The sequence below is a fragment of the Abramis brama genome, assembly GCF_963993115.1.
Source record: "Abramis brama genome assembly, chromosome: 15".
Taxonomy (NCBI): Eukaryota; Metazoa; Chordata; class Actinopteri; order Cypriniformes; family Leuciscidae; genus Abramis; species Abramis brama.
The window spans coordinates 26,100,491-26,112,173 of NC_139977.1; positions in this window are offsets into that span (position 1 = coordinate 26,100,491).

The following is an 11,683-nucleotide window of genomic DNA, read 5'->3' on the forward strand; positions in this document are numbered from 1 at the left end:
TTCATATGAACTCCTTTTGGGTTGCACTTTTTTAGAGCCAGCCAATGTATGCAGTACTTGTATGCTATTAAGAACTATGCCTATAACACCTAACTGATCCAGAGTAGGTTTGAAAATGGATTAGAAATGATCAGACTGCACAGGGACTGCTGCACTCTCTCATAGTTTCATAATTCAGAGATTCATCAACTGTTTTAGTGTTGCATCAATTCACCATCCCGCATTACAAAGGTCTTGAATTGTGTTTTGTCTCATATGGTATAGAACATTACCCATTACCTTATGATACCTTATGAATATGATATATGGTAATTTGACAGATACTAGATTAGAAGCAAATTAAAAGTTAATTTTAGAAATGTGCTAGAACAATTTTGTTGAACTGGATGATTTTAAAGACAGTTTTGCATTATAGTACTCCTGCATATGTGTAAACACCAAAAAACTATTACATCCCATTTTTTATTATTTCTCAGATCACTTATCAAAATATTTGATTACAAGTGGCAGGTGAATTAGGATTTAACTTTTAAAAATACATTATATTATCTCCCCTTTTCACTGTTCTCATCTATTTGACATCTTTTTTTTTAAAACGGTTTCCGGAATAAATCAGTCCAGGCTCGCAGGCCTAAAACAGGGATATATTCTGGCCGCCATTTTTCGTTAAGATGTAGACAGTGAAGATAAGTGAAGTGTGAGGATTTTGTGTATGTATGCATGTGTGTCTGTGTTTGTATGCCATCGCGACTGCTCTCTGCCAAAGGGAGGAGGGACCGTGTGTAATTTGGCTGCGGGAAGAGCGGCAGAAAACAATTATGTGCACGAGGTGGCCACGGAGATGAGGCAATCGGTGCACGCTATAATGGAGAGGACGGTTGACACATGGGCTTTATCCTGCTCTGGTATTGTTTGAATGTGGGCAAAATTACTCCACTATATTGTCAGGGCCTAAAATGAATTGCCAATTATATTCGATGGCATCCCATTGGAGAGTAGGTAACATTTAAAGTGATGGATAGAGACAGTGAGGATCTTTAGTGGATGCCTTTTTTATTCAGAAATGGCTAAAATTTCCTCACATTGTGAGTCTGGTGAGCAAGTTAATTTGGGAATGTGAAATAAACAGTGAACAAACAACAGCTTTAAACAGACATTCATTGAATCATATGGTTGCTGTCATAGGTAAATCAATTTTGAAGTTCCAATTTTATTATTTTTTCAACATAAGTTGAAATCAGGCTCTCCCTGTTGTTTGTGTTTTCAAGATGGTGTAGAAGAGGAAGAAGGCTTTCGTTTTTCTTTTCTTTTTATAAGCTCTACAACGCTCTTTATAACTTACATCTTTGTAAGTTATCCAAAGTAGGGATTTGGCATCTTTGTGTTTGTAAGGCCGTTTTGTGTGTGTGTGTGTGTGTGTATTTCAAATCTTGCTCACTCAAGAGTCCAGCTGTAAACTGAACTCTAGCACATTTTTTAGAACTTATGAGTATGTGCTCATCATCCAATGATCTCAGTTTCCATAACAATATTTCTGCACATCAGTTTCATCAGTGATTTATTTTTTGGCAGTGAGAGAGAAACTATTCCTCCCACCTCTGTTCACCCAGGGTGCAGCTGTGTGAATGAAACTCAGCTAATAAGCAGGATCAACCGTGTTTCATTCCAACTTATTTAAGTACATCACCAAATGCCAGTATAATTTTTCACATGTTCCATTTTTCGCCATTCCTCACTTTTTACCTGTTCTCATTCTCACACTGTTCATATTCTTTGAGTTAGCACGGCGGATTTATGTCTGGTACATCCTGTTTGAACATAGAAATCAACTTTGTTACATCCATTTCTGACATTAATTTCACTTTAATTTAGACTGTTATGCTGACACATGTGAGATTCTCCTAAAATACTAATATTATAAGGTCAAATCTTACGAAACATGCAGAGTATGGGTCAGATCTTGACCTAAAAAAAAATCTCATACTGTACATTCTACATGTACAACATTCAAAAGTTTGGTGTCAGTGAGATTTTTATTTTTTAATTTTTTTTTAAATGAAAGTATTATTTAAGTTAATATTAGAATCCTGAAAAACAAATAATTTGAGCAGCACAACTGTTTTCAACATTGGCAGGAATATAAACAATATATTTTAAAATATATAGTAATAGAAAACGGTTATTTTACATTGGAATATTATTTCACGGTATTATTTTTAATGTATTTTTGATCGAATAAATGCAGACTCGGTGAGCACAAAAAAATTGTCAAATAAATTTGAATGATAATTTGAGTATGTTTATCATTATTTGCATTTGTATTTGTTTGCATTGCATATGATATTTTCATGAATCTCATTCAGACATGAAACACAATTCACACAATACATGGCTGCGATTTTACTTATTTTTAAGTAAAACTAAATATTCAGCGGTAAATAATATAGTGCAACACTTGATTATATCCATTTTTTTGTAGACCAAGGTTGTGGGTTCAATTGCCAGGGAACTACTGTAAAAGCATTTATATTGAATGCACTGTAAGCTGTTTTAGATTTTAAAAAAATATCTGCCAAATAAGTCCGGGAACATTTGTTAAGAAAGTAAATTAATTTTGTAGATCAAACAGTAATACATTCAAATAATGAAGTTTTATTGTTCTTTTACATATCACACTCTACATCTGCTTCTACTTGTGTGAATAACCATGCTCATTTTTGATTTTCCGTCTGCAGTTCCCACTGTGTGTGTGTGACCCACGCGCTGCAGGTGCCTCGAACAGCCCAAAGTCCCCATCCTGACACGTGTGACTGACTGACAGAGAGGACAGACGCAGGGAGAATGATGCATTGAATGTCTAACCGCCCCACAACCTTCTGGAACGCCCTGCAAGAGCTGGGAGTCATTAACTTTTAAAGCAGGTAGACTGAGCGAGAGCGACGGAGAGGGGTCAGACACACACAGGGGCCAGTGTCCATACTGCTGCTCTGTGGCATACCAATCCCTCCCAAAACCCCTTCAAACGGGTCTGACGGACAAGAGCGAGAGGGCAGGGCGCAACCTGGCAATAGCGGGGTGTCGCTGCTGTCATCCGCCATGGCACAGGTGGCACAGGTGGCATTGAGGATACGGGCAGGTATGGCCGCATCAGAGGAACAAGAGGGGTGATTGACAGGTCTCATCAGAGACAGCCTAATGACACCCCCAACCACCAATTAAGGCTCATCAAGGTCCCCAATTGAATGTCGCTGATAAATAATGTATGCCCTCAGTAATTCCACATAATCTTGATACTGGAGAGTCAAAGGTGTATGCATTATTAATGGGGCCAAATTGGACTTTAATAACTGCCTCAGTGAATCCTACACGGTGGAGGAATTCACTTATGTTAATATGGCTTTATTATTAATGGGGTGACGGTTTTCTAAAATGTTAACTGACTGAAGCACTCCAGAGGCAATTCCCAAGATTGACGAGTCCACCATCCGGGAGAACTGGAGCGTTCTTATTTATTTACCGGCCTACCTGTGGTGCGTCTGCCCAGACCATTAGATCAATAATTTGTTCATCAAATCATTAGCTTGTATCAGAGTGGCACAATTATGCGAGCGGCACGTTCAGATGACAGGGCGTCGTTAATCGCATATTAGCTTGAGACGGACTGGCTTACTCTTAACAAACACCGATGTGATGATAAAGGTAGCGCTATATAGTTTGCTTGGAGTGTTGCTGTTGCCGTAATAGGCTGACAGTGAGTCGGCTGATGGGATCCTGGAGAATATCACTAAACGATGTCACTAAATGATGAGCTTTTAATCTGAAAAGATCTCCCGGGGATTAAAGCACCAGCTCATCATGGTGTTTTGAGTAAAAAGTCTAATATTTGCTGTAAACCTGCTTAGTCGTTAGACTGAGGAGCAATTTTCTTATCCGTTCCCACTCTGGAGGGCCTGATACAGGCGCACTTTGTAAACACAACTTACAGGGGAAGGTTCTGTGGGTCTAAAACTGGTTCTTAGCTTCTGTAAGCTTGTTGAAACTTCAGATATCATGTCTGTGCATGCATCCCAGACAGGAAAGAAAGTGATTGAATTGTTTGTGCGTTCCCCGCGCATTTGCATACGTCCACGGCGCATCAGAAGCGCGGTTCTGCTTCGCTTCTCTGAGCTAATCTACCTGGCAGAGGCTCTGAGATGTTGCTGGCACGTACACGGATCACAGCCCAGTTGCACAACATCACAAAGAAGCCAAATGAAAATATGTGTTTTCCATTTGTGTCTAGAAACCTCTGTGATGATTAAGAGATGCTTGTTTTTGAACTTATTCGGATTTTGGAGGTACGAAGTTCTAAATCAATTACGCAGCGTAAACATTGAGCTTCAGTATGAGCACAAACGGATGCATACAAACAAAAAGTTTCAAGGGTACAGGTATAACTTTTTTTGTTTTTCTGTTTGTAAAAAAAATTGTTATTTTATTGTCTCTTTTGTGACATGGCGCTTTATTGGTTTATTCAGTCAATTTTCCTCCAAAAATGGCTTATGGACTTTGTTCCTTTTTATCTGTTTCTTCTGATTTCCTTTCTCCTTATCTTGCAAAACTGCAGTTCTCTAAAGACCAGAAGTGTTGTGACTTCCTGAAAAGGATCAAGTGTGTGTTTCATTGGACTATGCTTGGTGCCCAACCAATTAAGCAGCAATAAAATCTCCTGGATATCAGATACTGCTGTCCTTATAGATGCAGCATACAGGTATCACATTATTTAGATATTTTAAGAGATCATTAACACCAAGAACTGAATCCATCACTTCGCTGTCACAGTTCAATTCAAATAAATCCAGCTTTTGTTCATGTTTCCTGTTCAGTGTGTTGCAGAGATGCTGCAGTGTGTTCAGCAGATTTCCAGGAGCCTGGAGTGTTTTGAGATCTGCATGTGCATGTATCAGGTCGGTCTAATCTAGGTAACTGTGGTTGCCTGGGAAACGCTATTGTTTGTGGGCTAAATTAATGAGAAATATTAGATGGCAGACATTAGCGCAGCTGGAGTTGCTCTCTTTCTACCTTGTTAACCTCTTCTTGCACTCACTCTCGCGCCATCCCCCACTTCCTCTCTCTTCATTACATGTTCATCTGGCCGTGCGACTTGGCTTCGTGTGTGCGGCTGATACGGCAGATCGAACAGGACAGGTGTTTTCCGTTTCATCACGGCCTGTGTCTGAGGTTCGGGCAGTTGGAGGAACGGAAAAGCGTCAGGAGGGGGCAGATAGATGCAGGGCTGGCAGTTCATTGTCTGCATGCGGCAGAAGCCTAACAGAATTCCTGACATCCCATCGATATATTGACAGCCGCTGTCACTTGGGCGGCTTTAGTGATGTGCAGAGCTCTGGCACATAAGGCTGATGGCTTGGCTTCGATTGGTTGTGTGTTTTTCCACGCTGTCTTAATACCAACAGCATTCTGGGCAGGTTATTTCGATGGCAGCACGAACACTCGCTTTGCCAACATTTGTGCGAGTGCTCGCTTTTAGATTAAAATGGTCTTTGTCTTCTCAGAATATCCTCCAGCGCTTAATGTTTTTACTGGCCTAGTCTATCTCTTTTGTCTGTTTGTTCCCTGCGGTAAATTTAGCCATATATTTCACAGTAAACCTTGCTCATCAAGCAAGTCTGGATTACTTTTACTTCACGTTTAGATAGGTCTGAACATCCAGTTCCTTTGTTCTCCATCTTTTTCCAACCAATAAGTATTGCTCCACGTAAATTACTTCTTAACCACCCCAGCTTTCTGTTTTTGTCCAGCAGTGAAAGTTTGAACTGAAATGGTACTTAATCTTTTTCTTCTCACTTTTCATATAATAATGCTGCTTTAAAATTTGTTCAAAAGATGTCATCTTCCACAAATAGTTCCTTTTGAAACAAATTTCTGTCTTGTCTTGGTTCTCTGCATTAGGTTTTGGAGCAGAGCTTCTCCCACACAAAGGAAGTATATTTGTTTATTTGCCATGTTTTTAGTCACCCTACTCTTTGTTCTGAGAGGAAGCAAGAGAAGAGGGCTTTTACAACCAGCGATGTCACGGTCTGAGGAAGCTTAACCCAAGTAAGGGTGTCTGAGTGTATTGTCAACGACTGAGAGCAGATCCTAAATTTCCGTTGACATTTACAGAAGGGCTGCTTCCAATTAACCTTCAAGTGTCTCCTCACCTCCTCATGCTGATTACATTTTTCCCTAACAAACAGGCTAATTTGTTATTAGCAGGCTGTTGGAGAACGTGCGTTCATTTTTCATCAATAGGAAATTGCGATGGGGGAGTGATTGCTTGGATTTCTTTCTGTCAGTTGGCATGCATTGTTCGATTTTCCCTCTATTCATCTACTTCCGTTACCAGTAGCACCACTGGGATCAGTTTAAATGGTATTGCTGCTGCTGTTCACACCACAGTATACTCTCACTTAGACACATTTCCTCTTTCCTCAATTCTCCCAGCACTGATATTTAGCTCTGGAGAGAGACAATTGTTTCCCACCTGCAGTTCCACTCTTCTGAATTCACTCTCGCTGAAACATACAAACAGAAACATGCAGATGTTTAGCTTGGCGAATGGGGAGATTGCTCCTGTGGGCAGGAAGGCACAGCAGGGGTGCACGTTCGTTAACACAGTTCTGCCAGGTGAGAGAAAGTAAAACTGAGAGGGAAAGTAAAAAAAGCAGGGGGAGGGGAGTGTATACCCAGGCTGCCTTGTGCTGCCCTGATAACACTCCCCTCCTCTCCTCGCCGCAGGCCTGTGGAGGAGGGCGCAGAGGCCCTTGCCTGCAGACAACCCACCCAGGAATCTTATCTTTCCTGCAGCCTGTGCTGCTGCCTGAAACCCCATTAGACCCTGGGACTTGGTCACTCACCACACAAATATACAGGTTTGCAGATGGTATTGCTTGGTCCAAATTACCATTACCAAATTGCTTGGTCAAAGAGACAAAAACAAAGCTCTACCACAATCAGCAAACCAACAGTATACAGAACTGATATTCCAGTTTTGTGTGCAATTCAGAATTGAATTGAGAATACAATTTCAATTCCGTAGCAGTTTTAGGGTGCAGAATTGCAACTGGAATTACAATTAAGATGAATTGACAAATTCATATATATTTTTAGCCACAAAAAGACAAACTTTGATACTGAGAAAAAGACAAAGCTTTGTATGCTATAGCAAACTGCTATAGTAAATTGTAACCAGCCATTTACTGTACATGTTGAGCAGCAAGCTCATTGGCTGCAGATGCAACATGAACCAATCAGCTTGTACCAGTAATTAATGTTGTTAATATCATCAGCTTGTGTTAAGGACCCATCAGCCTGCACCATCTAGAGTTTCATGACAGAACTATGTATTTGTCATTGAATCGTTAATTCAAGAGATTTGTTCAAAAACACTAATTCATCCAGTGATGACACAATCCAGTAACCGATTGTTTTAAAAAACGTTCAAATTATTCAAATTAATAAAATAAAAAAATTAATAGACTGATTACCATTTTGTCAGAACCTCTAGTAAATTACATGCTATTTTGGTTAGTTGTCTATTCAAAATTGTTATCATTTAAAAAAAAATAAAATAAAATGTATCCTCAATTTGAATTGTGCAGCTCTGAGATAGATAGATAGATAGATAGATAGATAGATAGATAGATAGATAGATAGATGTCATGTTCATGTTGAAATCTTTGCATGTGCATGACAGCTGTGAGTTTCTCAGTGGCACTTTTTCTCTCGACGGTTCGGTGGGGCATCTGTCATGCTGTGAGCCAGGTGACTCCTGCCTGCTTCCCTACTCTCCCGAAATGCGTATTGACATCTCGCTTTCCTTCTAAACTGTGTCTTGACAAGGCAGGGGAATCCGAGCCAAAAGACACAGACTGCAGCTGTGTGAGTTTAGGAAAATGGGTTTTTGGGAGCCTAACTGTACAAAGCCTTCCTTTTAATCATTCCTGTCTTGTCCCTATGATGATTCTGACAGATTACACGAAAAAAATCAGAACAGAAACAGCAGATTGTCAATGGCTAATTGCTTGTTGTGTTTGTTTGGGTCTGTTCGGCCTATTGCTGAAATTGCTTATTCTGCTTAACTGCTAAGGAGCTCCTGTAGCTCAACTTGTGGAGTTTGGTGCTAGCAATGCCAAGGTCATGCTTTATATTAACTGGGAACATGCATACTGATAAAATGTATAATTATAAAATTTTCTAGAAAAAAAACATAAACCTAGATGTTAGGATGGCAGAGATTCACACATTATAAGGCACTGTGAACCGCATGGACTTTATCACTGTTTAGACCTGTATTAGCATCTGTCTAGCGTGATCCAATCATGTTTGGTCATCAAAACCAATCGCTGTTTACACATGGTATAAACGTGCATCTCAGATGCATCTCTAGTGACCACTTGTGATTGGATTTCATCAAGGGTGTGTGATTTCATGATAAATCCATAGACTGTAAAAAAATATGGACGTAGTGTCCGTGAGATCACCCGTAGGTTTCTGAAGAGCATTTTTGAAGCCCAAAGTGGGCGGAGCCGGCCGTCGCCATTTTAGTAGCGCGTCACCGCGCGTCACTCCCAGATAAACGAAAATGGGCAATGAGGCGGGATTAGCTGAGGTGAAGTGACAACTAACAGACAGCAGACAAAAGGCTAGTAGTGACAGCAGCGGCAATCCACCTGTCACTCAAGTGGCCACGCCCTTAATTATGCAGAACTTTAAGGCTTAATATTATTTAAATGAATGAGTTATAAAAAATTCACCCCCCTCACAGTTGTCATGAAGGGTAGAATTAGCTATATAGACCAAAACACATTTTTTTCTGCTGTAAAGTTGGGCATTTTAACATGGGGGCTATATGGGATTGACTCTCTTTTGCATCCAGTCTCTAGCGGCCAGTCGATGAATTGCAGTTTAAGTCCGTTTACTTCTGTGTTGGTTTCAAGCGAGAGGCAGGAAGATTGAAGATTGATAAATCACTTGATATGTCAGTTAGTTAACTGCATTTTTATGTCAAGCATTGTGAAAATGTTCTTGTGCATTTATATGTGACCTGCTCCTTCATTTTGAGTCACTCTGACCCAGAAAGATATTTGTGTTCTGTGCACTGAAGTAAAAAGGAAAGTTTTTTCTTTCCAATGATAATTGTTGTATTTCTATGTACACCAAGATTTTTCTTTTTAGTGCATAAAACTTGAAATATTTTTCTGGGTCAAAGTGAATTGATGGATCAGGCCACGTATGTTTTTATTATTATCAATATTTAAAATGGTTGTGTTTTTTTGTTTTATGGAAACTGTGAAACATGTTTCAGGATTCTTTGATGAACGTAACGCATTTATATGAAACAGAAACCTTTTTAACATTATAAATCTTTACTGTAACTTTTGATCAGTTGAATGCATCCAAGCCAAATAAAAGTATTTATTTCTTTAAAAAAAATCTTGATCACAAACTTTTGAATGGTAGTGTGTTTCAGATTTAATAGCCACTTTTCCACTGTCCGCCCAAACCATTTTCATTGCTTAACCGTTCCATTCCATGCCGATCCGGCCCAGCCGGTACGGGTATGATTTCATTTTCCACTGTGGGGCTGATAACGGTAGGGATGGGTACCGAGTTCGATACTTTTTAGGTACCGACCGAATTGCCTCGATACTATCGAGTATCGAAAAATGACTTGTTTTTCGGTACCAGATTTCGATACCTAAGGGGTTAACTCGTCAACGTCAGTGCTCAAACAAATACATATGAAATGCACAACGACACGCCTAAAGTCACTCACGCACATGATACACGCAAACTCTACACACATGAGACGCGCGCACACACACAAACTACCCACGCACATTCTCATATGAGACGCGAGCACACACACACAAACTCGCGCACATACTCAATGAGACGCGAGTACACACACTCACAATACCCTAAAGATGTGGAAAAGTCGATCAAAAGTGTGGCTACATTTCTCCAGGCTCGATGCCAACAGCGCGCGATGCAGTAGCCTATTTGCGGTAAAATAATTGCTGCAAAGATCGGTACCACGACAAATATGATGAAGCCCTTGACAGTGCACGGAGTAAACATAAGAGCAGAAAGTTGCTCCGTCTTTGACTGGTAAATGAAGAGATACCTTGTTGATCACTCTGACAGTGTTTATATTGCAATAATGACCTACTGAATGTACACTGCCGTTCAAAAATGTGTTGGTCAGAATTTTTTTTCAGTAAGGAACTAAGGATGCATTAAAGTGATGCACAAAAATGACCTTAAAACATGTGTAATGTTACAAAATATTTCTGTTTCAAATAAATGCTGTTCTTTTGAATTTTTTATTCATCAAAGAATCATGAAAAAATGTATCATAGTTTCCAAAAACTGTTTTCATATTTCTGAAGGATCATGTGACACTGAAGTAATGATTTTGAAAATTCAGCTTTGACAACACAGGAATAAATGACATTTTGAAATATATTCAAATAAGATTTTAAATTGTAATACTATTCCACAATATTACAAGTTTTACTGTATTTTTGATCAAACAAATTCAGCTTTGGTGAGCATGAGCTCTTTATAAAAAAATATTTTGTACCTTATGTATATGTATAAGGAATATTTTGTTCCTTTGTGCACTGGCTAAGGAGCATGAGTCAAACTGAAAAAATAAAACCAAAGTTTTTCTGAGGTAATGTGTTATGTATTCTTGTTAAAATGGATTTCATAAAATTGGTATCGAAAAAAGTATCGTTCAGGAACTGGTATCGAAATCAAGGTATTGGTATCGGTATTGGTATCGAAATTTTTTGAACAATACCCAGCCCTAGATAACGGAGCTCTTTTGAATGTAATACAAATGCGTCAGTCATTGCCTTGGAAACGCAAGAGCTTACAGATATGAGATGTAAATGGGATGATCAGATATTTCTTTTAATTCTATTATTAATTTGTGTCTAGGTCGCTCAAATAGCGTCCTTAGCCAGCTACAGAGAAACTGGCAGGCAAGCAACAGTCAAATTACAAAATTCTGAGTGGCGACGTCACTACACGTATTCTATCAGCATGGTTCCACACATTTAACCAACCGTGCTGAGAATTCCAGGCCGAGAACAGTTTGTAATGGTGCTGTGCCGTACCACCTGGAAATTTAACTGGAGCTATTCCTTACCGTTCTTTGAACCATTCGGCCTCGAAAGTGGAAAGTGGCTTATATTTCAGATTTAATCAGGTTTACCGCTATTTTCTGCTCTATTAAATGTTGTTTAAGATATCTGCTCCACCTCTTTCAGTCTATTAATTCGAATCAAGCTCAATGGGATCAATTTTTCTTTCCATGGTGTTTTTTTTTTTTTTTTCAATTGAGCTACAAGTAAGTTAGGCTGCATGTGACTAAACCCTAATTTACCACATTACTGGTTAAACTTGACTGGTTACTCTACAAGTGTTTTTTAGGGGTTAAATGAGCTAGAAATACATCAGAATTTGTTCAGTTGTTTACACTATTTTGTAAAATGAGGTGGACTGTGTCAGAATAAAATTATATTGACTGCAATGAATCACACTGGAAAAGTGTTGCACTGAGATTTCGGTATTGTATCTCTCTGGAGATGATGCCATGTGAGTCTTGTTGTTGAGTTTATGTGGCGGTCCT